The sequence below is a fragment of the Oryzias melastigma genome, unplaced genomic scaffold (genome assembly GCF_002922805.2).
Source record: "Oryzias melastigma strain HK-1 unplaced genomic scaffold, ASM292280v2 sc00160, whole genome shotgun sequence".
In the NCBI taxonomy this organism is placed as follows: domain Eukaryota; kingdom Metazoa; phylum Chordata; class Actinopteri; order Beloniformes; family Adrianichthyidae; genus Oryzias; species Oryzias melastigma.
Window position 1 is genome coordinate 922,639 of NW_023416878.1, and position 14,336 is coordinate 936,974.

A 14,336-nucleotide genomic window follows, 5' to 3' on the forward strand; every position below is an offset into this window, starting at 1 on the left:
AGGTGTGGTTTAGATCTTAGCTTGAAGTACTGTAACGTCTCCAATATGGAGAGTGGTACAGAGCAAAGTAATGCCAGTATGACCATAGAACTTTCGGCGGGCCTTGCTAGCTCGCTACAACGGAGTTTGCTAGCTTGCTACAACGGAGTTCACTACAGCAGAGCTCACTAGCTTGATACAGCATGAGTTGCTAGCTCCCTATGCCGTCCACAAGGAGGCTGGCTAGCGTAGTGAGCCAACCCAATGAGTGCCCACCTAAGCTAATGTGGGCAACACAGATGGGGCAACCATAGAAATTGCCAAAAAAAACAAATTTGGGCTCACATTTTCTGCCCACTTTTAAACCACACGGCGCCACTTGGCCGTGCTGGCTGAGAATGTACGCATCAACAGATTGGAACTACAACTCCTGCGTAAGGTGTATGTTGTAAAGGGAGTTGGACGGACATCAGATGTAGACATGATGTAGGTGATGTTAACATTCCCATTGAATGATGACAGTTCTATCTTTTTGTGTTAATGCAAAGCGATGAAGAAGCACCATTTAAATCACCCTTTACACTGGTCTGTCTGTGGGTCATCACCAAAAAAAAAGTCATAACCAAAGTAAATATCCTGCTTACGTCTGACATGTTCACTGCGTTTTGAGTCCGTTCGTGCCATGAGTTTGCAGTGGTGTCACAGTTTGCAGTGGAGTCACAGTTTGGACCGGTGTCACAGTTTGGACCGGTGTCACAGTTTGCAGTGGTGTCACAGTTTGGACCGGTGTCACAGTTTGGACCGGTGTCACAGTTTGCAGTGGTGTCACAGTTTGCAGTGGTGTCCCAGTTTGGACCGGTGTCACAGTTTGGACCGGTGTCACAGTTTGCAGTGGTGTCACAGTTTGCAGTGGTGTCCCAGTTTGCAGTGGTGTCCCAGTTTGCAGTGGTGTCACAGTTTGGAACGGTGTCACAGTTTGCAGTGGTGTCACAGTTTGGAACGGTGTCACAGTTTGGAACGGTGTCACAGTTTGCAGTGGTGTCACAGTTTGCAGTGGTGCACCACATTTCAGTACATGTTGCAGTCAGAGGAGGCATGGAGCTGCGACCCTAACAACCCGGCGCCTAGCAACCGTGTGTTTTTCTGTCTGTGTCCTGAAGGAGATGAGCCAAACAGTTGAACATATGTGTGAAAGGTGCACGTATTGATAGATTCTAGATCTTGCAGGCAACCGCGAAAGCGGAGGTAGCGTGGGAATCATGCCGGCAAACACATGGTCATTACATTTTCAGTTTGGGGGTGGGGGGGGAACTACTTGTCAACTTTGGAATGTTGATGCAAAAACAAATGTCCGCACTAATTGCTTCTACTGTTGGAGGAAAACAGAGCCGTGGCCAGCGTGACACATAAATCTGACAGTTTTGGCTGGTCTGTGTGAAACTTGGTCCACATTTGTGGATGTCTGCTCGATGCTGGATGTGTTTTCCTGGCGTTCTCTCATTAAATGCGATGCAAGCCCACAGCAGAAGGGGCTGTGTAAATACATACCGCAGCAGAAGGGCTCCAGTGTTTGTCCAACAAATGTATCCCAGTTACACCTGGAGAAGCTACTTGTAATGGCTTTTTCACAGCTCCATGTAAGCCAAACATTTGGTCACCATTTTATGGAAACATCTTTAGGACAGGAAATAGTTTCTTATACAAAGATGAGCCATTAAAATAATGAGAGGCGGCAGGTAGTGGAGGATGTTGTTACAGCTGAAGTGAGCTGATCACAAGAGGACAGCTGGGTTTAAGTGTTCTTCTTACAGACTGAAGCACGACATGCCAAATACACTAAAGTGCTGACTCACCACTTTGCAGGCAACCTGTAAATGCATCAACACAAACCATCTTCTGATGCTGTGGGGAATTATTTTTTGGGTTATTTTTGTAACTTATGATCAGATGAAGTGGATATTCAATGTATAAAAGAAACGTTTGGACTGTTTACTTTCTTGCTGTTGTTGGAGTGTTTATTTGAGTGTTTCTGGTGCCTGAAGAAGAACTATCATATTATTTTTGGTGTAAATTAAAGTTTGACAACATTGGAAAACACATTTTTCATCCCCCCCCCTTTTTTAGAAGCTCAGCAAACTAAAGTTGAGAGACTAGATTTTTTTTTTCTTTTATTGAGGTCGGAAACTCATAATGAGTACACTCAAGTAAATAAAAGTGCTTCTCAGTGTGACACGGTTTACCCTCGCAACAGAACACCCTGTATCCCTCCGGTTAGGGGGCAAATTTAGAAAGTAATTTTCCCGGACAACTTTCACATAAACTGCTCCTTCAAATGGAGTAGAAGGGAAAAAAAATCTTTGTTGTTATTTAACATTTGAGGTAGTAATATAAAGTAAGAGCAGAAGTGAACATTTGTGAGCAGCAGTATGGTTTCATGCCAAGAAAGAGCACTACAGATGCAACATTTGCTTTGAGGATGTTGATAGAGAAGTACAGAGAAGGTCAGAGAGAGCTCCACTGTGTCTTTGTAGATCTGGAGAAAGCTTATGACAGAGTGCCCAGAGAGGAACTATGGTATTGTATGAGGAAGTCTGGAGTGACAGAGAAGTATGTCCGAGCAGTGCAGGACATGTATGAGGGCTGTAAGACAGTGGTGAGGTGTGCTGTAGGGGTGACAGAGGAGTTCAAGGTGGAGGTGGGATTACATCAGGGATCAGCTCTGAGCCCCTTCCTGTTTGCAATGGTGATGGACAGACTGACGGATGAGGTTAGACAGGAATCACCATGGACTATGATGTTTGCAGATGATATTGTGATTTGTAGTGAGAGCAGGGAACAGGTGGAGGTGGAGTTAGAGAGGTGGAGGTTTGCCCTGGAAAGGAGAGGAATGAAGGTTAGCCGCAGTAAGACAGAGTACATGTGTGTGAATGAGAGGAACCAGAGTGGAAGAGTGAGGTTACAGGGAGAAGAGATAAAGAAGGGGGAGGAGTTTAAGTATTTAGGGTCAACAGTACAGAGTAATGGAGAGTGTGGAAAAGAAGTGAAGAGGAGAGTGCAAGCAGGTTGGAATGGGTGGAGAAAAGTGTCAGGTGTGATGTGTGACAGAAGAGTTTCAGCACAAATGAAAGGAAAGGTGTACAAGACTGTGGTGAGACCAGCCATGTTGTTTGGACTAGAAACAGTGGGACTGAAGAAAAGACAGGAAGCAGAGCTGGAGGTAGCAGAGATGAAGATGCTGAGGTTCTCTTTGGGAGTGACCAGGATGGATAGGATCAGGAATGAATACATCAGAGGGACAGCACATGTTAGAGGTTTTGGAGATAAAGTCAGAGAGGCCAGACTGAGATGGTTTGGACATGTTCAGAGGAGAGACAGTGAATATATTGGTAGAAGGATGCTGAGTCTAGAGCTGCAGGAAAGAGGTCTAGAGGAAGACCAAAGAGGAGGTTTATGGATGCAGTGAATGAAGACATGAAGGTGGCTGGTGTTAGAGTGGAGGATGCTGAAGACAGGCTTAGATGGAGGAAACTGATTCACTGTGGCGACCCATCCATCCATTTTCTTGACCGCTTCTTCCCTTTCAGGGTCGCGGGGTGCCGGAGCCTATCCCGGCTACTGATGGGCGAAGGCGGGGTACACCCTGGACAGGTCGCCAGTCTGTCACAGGGACTGTGGCGACCCCTGAAGGGAAAAGCCAAAAGGAAAAGAAGAAGAATATAAAGTAAGTCCAAAAAACAACATGACATAACCCCTTCATTTCTTAATTTGTTTCATATTCTATTAGATTATATTTTGATGCTAAATTAGGTGGAACATATAAATTAATTACACATTCTCACACCGAACTCGTCTTATATGGACGTGTGGTTCGGGCCCCTCCATGTCACTTTTTGATTTTTTGGTTGCCCCCAACTCATTATTTTTTGATGTGCTGGCTGTTCCCATTAAATCACGAGTTCCCAACCCTCTGGACGCGGTACCAAATGTGGTAACAGATGCAGAGCCAGTACCGTGTTAGGGCACCAGGCTAGGGCTAAAGTAATGGTAGTGGACTGGTACCGAGACACACACCAGTACCAGTCCGCGTCCCTAGGGTTGGGGACCCCTGATTAGCATCTGTGGTCCAATGCCAAGTGGCCCTCAGTGCTGTGAGCCGGTACCAGTTCACATCCTGGAGGTTGGACCCTTGATTTATTGGAAACTACTGTATGTGGGCTAAAAGTTCAGTTAGAGCCCTGGATATGGAGATACTAAAACTTAATTTTCTTTGACTCAAGAAACAACAGTGAGATAAACGAATTCAAATTTTATTTGTCCGATACTGTACAAACAGTGTGTTGTGCAATATTTAGGGAAATGTATTGCATGTATGAAATGCAAACTATTAGTTTATCAAAAATATTTTAATCACTTTTAGGATAATTGTAAAAGAGATTAAAATTGAAAGCAAACTAAATTTTTAAAGATTATTTTTAGATAGAAGTAAAGCTAATTAATGTAAAAAGTGATCAACAAATTAGCCTGAAACAGATCCATTTGTCTTGACTTTTATGTAAAATATGTTTTCTTTATTGTGTGTCTCAGATTTCAGTTAAATATGTTTTTTGAGTGAGCGATCCTCATTCAACAGGTTTTACTTATAATTTAAAGAAGCTAAACTTCCCTGAACAGTTTTAGAATAATGAGCCTTTTGTTGAGGTAATACAGCGCTGACATGTACGCCGACAGGCGTCCAGCATGTGGATGTCTAATTCCAGCTGTTTCATTCCCATCTTTCTGACATACATAGTAAATAAACTGTGTATTTGTTGCAGGAAGGCTGTGAGTTTACAATGTGACTCAAATGCTTATCCGAGAAAATCCGTCCTCAACAAATGACCCAAAACATACCACAGCAGAGGCTACTGGCCAGATCTGCCCAGCTGTTGTTTTCTGACAAAGAGGAGACTGTTAATTTTTTTTCTTAATGAGATTAATATACTGCTTATGTTTCCATGAGAAAAACAAAACAAAAAGGATGACTAGAAATATTCACAAATATTCCTCTTTTATTTCTAACGTACCCAAACTAAAAAATATCTAAATGGTTGTTATTAACAGGGTTAAAGTAAAACAGCTTCCACGTGACTCATGGGAGCAGAAAATACACAAGATTTAGGAGTATTTACAATTCAAAACTAAGTCATAAACATATTTTAAAACTCAACAAAAGGATTTTACAGTGATATACTAAAAACTTGGATCATTTCTGAAACCAGGAAGTAAAAAATGCACCTGCATTCTTAAAAGTCATTCAAAGAAAGGGATGAGAATATCTTTGCCTCAAAAATATCTTAAAATGGTTATTGTGAGCAGGGAGGACCAAAAGTTCATTTTGGGTTTTCCCAGTTCTATTTATGATAAATGAAAGCACAACAACATTGTATATGGTGATGGTGCAGTATTTTCCTAGAGCACGTCACAATGAAAAGAGTTGGAATAAGAGAATGTGAAGTTTATGTAACGCGTTGTTTAAAATGAGGCTAGACGCGCTGACATGAACAGAAAAGGTTCGTCTCAAGGAGCCAAAGGTGCGTGAATGAAACACAAAGACTGATAAAGATTTCAATCTATTGTATTGAAGGGGGGGGGCATACACACACAAATACAAAATAAGGACTGAAGGCTGAGGAGGAATGTTGTGGGAGATGAAGGCGGATTTGAAGTGTCCAAGTTCATGAATCTTGAGAATTTCACTGCAATGAGTGTGGTGATAATCCGTTGGGCTCTATCACAGATTGATGGGATGTTTATAGTCCAGCTTGGTTCAGGTTGGGTAGCTCGCCATCGATTTGAGACATCAGAAGAATACAAAACAAAAAAACCTGACCTAGGATGAGTCAGAAAATATCAGAATGAGAATCACAACGAAGACAGTTTCACCACAGTGAAGGCAATAATAAAACAAATAAATCAAAGATTAGCTCACTTACAGTTACGTTTGTAGGAAGAAAAAAATTAAATATTCAATTCAAACTTATCAAAATATAACTCTATTTGATTTAATGGTTTCATGTCAAAACATGGTGCACTTTCATTCCATTTAAATACTTTTTTGCAGGAATAAAAAGTAACCAAATAGTTAATCAAGTAATCCAAATTCAAATTCAAATAGAGGGCTTTTTTTCTCTTTTTTTTCATCAAATGTATGCAACTTGTCTATAACAGACTGCTACAAAATGGAAAATTAAACAAACTAGAGGGAAAAATCTCAGCTATGAATTTAAACAAAATCAATTAAGTAAATCAAAGGAAGCGAAATGTTTGGATAAACCATGTGAGGTTAGCATTTAGCCTGGAGTGATTGTGCTGTCAAGAAAAACAGTAATCTAATCGCGATCGCAACACTCACCGATGAGGTGATCAATGGGTATCTAAGGAGATGTGGCCTGGCAGGTTGGCCAGTTACCAGGTTTGTAGGTTGCGGTCAAATGCTAACCACAGCAGCAACAGCAGTAGTAGCGGTTGCACCGCTCTCCCGCATGCGCGAACCAAACGTCACTTCCGCCAAAGCATTTTCCGGTCTTCGGACGGTAACAACAATATTAACCTCGTAGGATGTTAATATAGCACTTAAAATGTTTATCATGGTGAAAACATTCACTTATTGTTGAAAAAAACCAAAGGAAAAAGACACGTTCAGGTTGAGGACCTTACGATCATGCAGTGACTACAAACGGACTACAAATGTTTTTTTCTTCTGCTGTTTTACATGCCGGCAGTTTACTCCCTAAGCTAAGAGGATACAGCGACACTTCAAGACACTTTATTTTATCTGGTAATCCAAACACGTTATTAAGGGTAACTCGGTGGCTTTTTTTCGAACTGTAATCCAGTCAGGAGAAGCTCTCGGTTGTTGAGAAAAACACAAATTCATGTGATCAAGGAGTTTTAATGTTTGGAAATGACTCTAGTGGGTGAAGAGCGGAAGTGACGTGTGGTTTCCGCATGCGGGGTAAGCAGTGCAACCGATTTGCTTCTGCATACAGAAAATGCAGCGACAGTAGCAACAGCTGAAAGCAGGCAGCATGCGGCAGGAAGCAGGAAGTGCATCCATCAACTTGGAGCTTAAAGGCCTCGTGCGGTGAAAATCGTGATTTTTCTCAAACTGCAATAAAACATTAGTATTTATGTCACCAATGAACCCCCGTATAATTATTTTGTCACCCGCGGCCCCGTGCACTCTCTTCAAGCGTTCAAAGATAGCGCGGTCGCTCAGATTTTGGGCAGCCACCGATAAGTAGGTCATAGGTCGTGTGACGTCAGTACAGGAACATACAGCTAGATCCGCTAGTGTTGTGATGACTTTCTGGGCATGGAATTACTTAACATAATAGAATTTGGACTGCCGTGGATTTGGGGATTCGAACAGGATAATGGTGAATAGGAGTGTGGTATTTGGGTGCAGTAATGAGCCGAAGAAGGGGGTCTCCCGTCATGAATTTCCAGTTTCAATAAAGGAGAGGGGCGCTCCCCGGTCAGGGGGAGGCTTTGAGCCCTCCCCGGCCCTCCGGAGGAGGAACGCTGGGGGTGTAGGGCACCTGGCGGGCGCGCGCCGGATGGCCAGCGTGAGGCCGCCGCGCCGCGCTGAGGGGGGTTTGCGGTTCCGAGGCCCCGGGCCGGGCATGGGGGGTGCCGTGGGTTCGCCGGACAGTCGTCCGGCGCCGGCAGCCGAGCCCGCACGAAGGGTTTTTACTCCCTCCCGGGGCCGTGAGGCCGGCGGGGGTGGCCTCCGCGCGGGGCGCAGGAGGACCCCGCCGGCCATCTGGAAAGAGGACCTGCGCGGGGGTTGGTTGCGCACGGGCGAGGGAGGCCGAGAGGGCAGCAGCAGCGGGGGGGCTCCGTCCGCCTCGGCCCTGGGGGAGGACGACAAAGGACGCTCCGTGGCAGCGGCGGCGCCTTTCCTTTTCCGGTAATGGTCCTTCCACAGGTTCACCTACGGAAACCTTGTTACGACTTTTTCTTCCTCTAAATAGTCAAGTTTGATCGTCTTCTCCCCGCCATCGCTGTATGAGCTTTCACCATCGTCATCCGAAGCCCCTGTATCCTCAGATGAGGAAACCTCCGGTTCAAACTGGTAGGGCTGTACACCCTCCGAACCCTGTGTCGTTAAAATTCCCGTGTTTGATGAAGGCTCATCACCTTCATCCAAAGAAATATCCGCTAAATCGTGGTCTACGTCGCTTCTCAAACCGTCCGCCATTTACACTCTGGGATCCCTGTAGTGACGTCACGCGCAGCCCCCGCCCATCAACACCTATCGCCCAAATTTGAAGCTGTGCACGACCATAAAATGATCAATAAAACCGCGCTGGATCATTTTGAGTGAATATTTTTATCAGATTCGTTTTCCAAGTTCCATTGACTTTCTAAATTAAAAAAAAAAATTGCCACTGCACGAGGCCTTAAGTAGTGTTTGGGACCCTCCACAATAAAAGCATGGCCAGGTGTTTCAGCTTGCCTTGATGGTACTGGGTTACATTTACCTAATAAATAACATGTTTAAGGGTCCTTTTTGAAAAATATATATAGATTAAAAACATTGCAACTTTTTTCACAACTTTTCTCAGAAGCTGCTGCAACATCAGGTGTTTTAGGCTGCAACAATCATAAAAATCGTCGTGAAATCCTGGAGGGTCTGAGCATTGTAGGTCTTAACAGAGACATTTTAAGTGTTAAAGGTTCAAAGCTTAAAATGAACAAAAAAAAGGTAAGTTACGGTCGCAAGTTATTTTTTCTTTTTCAACCAAAAACAGGAGTATGTTTTGACTGAAATGTTCGGGGAGAGGGGTGTTCCAGTTCTGGACTTCCCTCTGGCTAATGATTTTTCAGCCGACATCTTGTCGGCAACCAGGTCCCTCTCTCTAGGAATGGGTATTTCAAAGTTCCATATAGAAAAATGTTAAGTAATTTTGACTATTGTCAATAGGAATATATATGATACATACATTTTTTTAAAGCTTTCTAGGGATGGGTACGGGTACCGATGTTTACGGTCCTGACGGTACAGACTGATGAAGCCACTTGGATGAGCGGTGAAACGTTTCAACTAAGATTTTTTAAGTCCAGTTGCTATGACAATACCACCTGGATGAAGGAGCATCTACACCAAAATACCACTGGTACCATAAAAAACAAAGATTTTGGTGCTTCATTTTGAGACTTTATTTCGGAAATCTCAATCGCTTTACTTTGATTTTGTTTTGTTGGACATTTCAATTCAGTTCAATTCAGTTTTATTTACAGGGCCGGATCTAGCCAGCCCCTAATGGGGGTGCAAGCAGAATATCAGGGGGGGCAAGTTTAGGGATACAAAATGGTTCCGGTGTAAAATCCTCCCAAGCCATAAAAAGTCCCCCTCTGATAAAAATCCTGTTTTTAGAGTTTTTAACATGTCTGTGTGTCATTTTTCTTCTGAAAGAGAACAAATGTAATAAGAAATCATTTTGTTTTTGCATTTCCGAGTATTTCTCCTTTTAAATCAACCAAACTGTCTTGGACAGACTCTGTTTGAATGAATGATCTTCTTTCCATCAACAGCTCTGCTGCACATGCACTAAACCCTCATCTGTTCCTAGTGTCTAGTTCAGGTTCTGGAGAAGAGAAGATGGTATCTTCACATTGACTGCAGTCAAATGAGCCGCCGTTCACATTTCTGTGGTCAAATCAGCATCACTGGATTTTTGGTGTGAGTTTCATCCAATACTTACGGTAGCAGGACTGAGAACGCTGGAAAATCTCCACCAGACTCCACGGAGCTTCTTGATGTGACCACGGAAATGTGAACGGCGGCTCATTTGACCGCAGTTGGAAAGGATTGTAAATCAATGAAAGAGCATTTTGATGTTAGCTTTGATTATTTTATCAAGAACTCTGAGAAACCAATGATTGAATGTATTGATCACAGTCAATAAACATTGGAGAATTAGCTAAAAGAGTCTTTGGTGAACTGGAAGGAGAAAGAATCAGGATTTTGGAGGAAGTTCTGTCCATGAAGATCTTCACTTCCTCGTCCAGCTGACATCCAGATCAAAAGTCTGTCTGCTTATCTGTCTCTTTTTGGTCTTTTTTAGGACATCTTATTTATGTATTTATTACTTTGAGTCATTTTTATTCATTTGCAATAGTTTCTATTTGGTTTATTTTTTGTCTTAAAATATATATTTATGTATTTCTTGTTGCTTTTTATTTACTTATTTTAATGTTCTGTTTAGCCATTTATTTATTTTGGTTCTTTTTGTATTTTTATTATTTATGACGTGTATTTTGTCACTTTATTTAAGATTAGTTTATAAATACTAAACTATTTTAACTATTAAAACAGCCAACACACTTTCTTTGTAGCAGATAATTACATTTCAGCGAGAAACAGCAGATAAAAAGGTCTAAACAGTTCTGCCCAGCTCCGCTCCAGAGAACCGCGTGTCTCTGCCGCTGTGTGCGCATGAGCAAGAGAGGAGGACCCGAGTGAAGCGAGAGGCCACGCCCTCCCTTGGATCTACTAATCAGCACTAGCAGCTACTTTGAATGGGAGCCAGAGACCAGAGAGCGCTCTGTTTTTTTTGTTTGCATGGCATCACTTTGGGGGGGCAGTCCTGAAATTTGGGGGGGCATTGCCCCACCTTGCGCATGCCTAGATCTGGCCTTATTTATTTATATAGCCCAAAATCACAAAGGAAATTTGCCTCATTGGACTTCAATTCCAATACATGTTCTGCTCATTTCTGAAGGACGGGGCGGGGCAGAATTAAGATGCTCCATTCACACCGGGCATGTGCTGCACATTCAAGAACCACTGTACCCTGTTTCATGAATCAAGCAGGGAGCAGGACGGAGGCTCTTCTTCTTCTTCCCTTTTTCTACTGGTTACTAGCCCATGTCCGCGGCATTCAGTTGGAAGAAGCTCGGTGCTAAATGTCAAAGCAGAACAAATCCTGTGACTCTTGCTCCAGGGCTTTTCTTCACAGCTCTATTCCCATATCTGAAAGACTTGGTATGATATAATTCTGGTCGGACACAAACCGTAAATATTAATTTCTTCTTCATAATCATGTTTACAACTGTTGGTATTTTTGTGTTTTGAAAATTAAAAACTTTGAAGTTCAGCTGTTTTGCATTATAGCATTCAAAGGTTTGACTGGTTCAACACAAGACCAATGAATGCCCAATCTGCACATGGGGCCCAAAAACGTACCAAAAAACTTGACTAGGACATGTTAATGTGAGAGTTCTGAACATGAAAGCCAGAAATTCAGGTTTACGTGTTTGCATACTTTTCAGTGAAAGTAGCAGCTTGAGCACACGTTGCTGCGGCTGGTGTGTTTGTAGCTTTACAATGAAGATTAATGTGATTTTTTTACTTATCTGGACAACTGTTTTGTCAAATATTAATTTCTGACTTGATGCTTTCTCGTGACTCCTAAAATCTTTGCCTTCTATCATAGTCTGTAAATTTTTCCCATCTATAAAACAGTATACTCCAACCCAGCATATGTTAGTTTGGAGCACTGAGCCCTCCATTGTTCACCTTCAGTTTTACGTCTATCCTCGATCAACACAAATGCACAACTTGACTTCTCCAGCACGCCTGAGTGTTTTCCAGCCTGTGACGTCCTGTCCTCAGAAGCATCCATGTGTTCCAGCTAATGGAACCAAGACAAAACATTTCATACGCTCGGCGGTGTCCGTTACCCTCAGCCAGCTCTAAATGGCCATCCAGAGACCAGAGCAGAACAGGACATGCTTGAGACAAAGTGTCAATGGGAAAAGAAGTGAATGGTCTGAAGTGAAATGCCACTGCTAAAAGCATTTGACAGAAACAATAGGCTGCATTCAGACTTCTCATTCAGGGCAAAACCCATTAGACATCAGGTCCAAGTGAAAAAACTAAAGCAGGAACAGTGTTTTAATTGGAGAAAGTTATTGGTCAGAACCCAAAACCATGAAGGAACGTTTCTTAACCAAACTGAGTGGATCCGTGGCAAAATGCTTGAGCCTCCTTATTTGTGTTAGTTTTGCCATGTTAATTGATAAATATTTATCAATTGATGTTTTATAATTAATCAGTTTTTACCCAAGTCACAGTCACACCAGTTGACTGGTCTTGCCTAAGGACCCAATCTGGGTGGGGATCAGTGGACAACCCTGGGAATCAAACTTAGGGCTTCTGCATGTCAGCCCTTCACCTAGCCCACTGAGCCACCCAGCCGCCTACAGAACTGTCTCATGTCATGTCTTTTTTTTTTTCATGTTCTTTAAAGTCTCACTTCAACAGTATTTTTTTCTATTTTAAAATTGCCCCTAGTGGTCTTTTATTTATGATTTTGTCGTTTTTAGCCAATAATGAAAAACACCTGTCACTTCTTTAAGACATGGTTTCTGCAGAGCGGCAGAAGTTCATTAGAAATTCAACTCTAGGTTGTGGGCAGAGCCCTAAGTTGATATCCCAGCATTCCTTTGTTTGCATTCTCTCCTGCTAGCTTAAAACCACTCACAACCCCAAGCTAACATTAGCGTAGCAAAAAAAGCAGCGACAATATCGGAGCTTTGCAGCCGTACGTTTTGAGCCAGATGGCAGCTTAGATGAGGACAATGAAGATGTACATGGATTTATTTGTCTGCAAGTGGAGGAATTAGGATTTTTGAGGAGAGGGGAGACTTTGCCCCGCCCATAGCAGTTACTGTGTCACGAACCCGAGCTACTGGTTTTACCTTCTTCTGATCCAACGTGATATTAATAAATAATTAGTCTTGGTAAATATAGTTTTATCTTAAATTATTCTCTATTGCAAGAGAAAAATGCCTGAAGAACATGTAAAAACACCAAAAAGACCATTTCCATTGGAGTGGTTCTTTTAGGTTCTGATTTTTTCCTGCGGTCTCACCAGGTTTCAGTGGTTTAAATATTCACAGATGTTTCAGTTTTGGGTAATCACTCCTCTTTCTATTTTTAACTTGGTGGTTTCGGTCATTCATGAACAGATTCTTTGTTTTGTTTCTCTTCTTTTAGGTTTGTAACGGGGTGAAAAGATGTTTTTATTTTTGGCAGTTTTTAAATTCCAAGGGCTCTTGAACACACCCCCAATTTTTAACAGGATTGAAGGCAGGTGTGCCTAATCAGAGACCCTTTTTAAAAGAACCAGACAGCAGCAGAGGAGAGGACAGGCAGGAGAGAAGGGGAGAAGGCAGGGCCCAAGGTGCTGTGGGGACACCGCCACACCCCGCGGCGAGGCAGCCAGCGCTCGGTTGACGGCCGAGAGGAGTGTGGCGGGACAGCCAGCGCGTGGTCGACGGCCGGGAGGAGCGTGGCGGGACAGCCAGCGCCAGGTCGACGGCCGGAGGAGTAGAGCCAGGAGTCAGGCAGCAGTCAGAGGGGGAAGCGATGCTGGGATTGCAGAGGGGTGTGGTCATGATACACCCCTCTTCGAGCTAAGTACCCCTCTATCAACTGTCTTTTAGTTACCTGAGTTGTTTTTATCACTAGCACCAGTGCTGTTTTTATTGCATGCTCTTATTTATTTTTTTTATCTAGTTTGTAGTGGTTTTATTTAAGCCTGGTGCTTTTTAGATTCTAAACTCAGTAGTTTTATCTTTATTTAACAGAGGCTCCTGGCTCCAACAGACTGAAGACGGCTCCCCTTGCTGGACTTAATAAACTGCCTTTTAACCCTCTTCTTAAAACTGTTGTCCCGGGTCCTCTGTCCCCACACACCTCCAGATTCCAAAATCAAAGGGAACCTGCATCTTCTTCACAGGTTCATCACAGTTTGGTCCTTACATTTTTTTTCCTACTGTTTTTTATGTCTTGTTTATGTTTTTTCATTTTGAAATCTGCTAATGAGAATGGATCATTATTACGGGATGACTTTAAATAAATTCTGGTAGAAAACTTATATTTTTAAAAAGTGTAAAAATGTTTTCTGAGTTAATTTTAATAACTCTAAATCTTTTTGTTACAGACCCACTCTGATCATCTTTTGATCTATGTTCAAATTGTTCCCATGTGGTCTTTTGATTAGGCCATTTTTTTGCCAAAAACAAAAAGTTAATTTTTTAGGACATAGTTTCTGCAGAGCAACAGGAGTTCATCTGAAATTCATCTCTGAGTTTTGGGCAGGACTATTGAATCAGAGTAGGCCTGACCCAATGTCTCGCCATCTACTTGTTTGCACTCTCTCCCAGTAGCTTACAGCCTCTCACACCCCCAGCCTAACCTTAAAAATGGCGAGCTTCCTAGCCGTAGAGCCACACAGAAGAGGAAAAGGAAAGCCATTCATGGATCTATTTGTCTGTAAAATGCATCAGTATGGAGTGGAGCA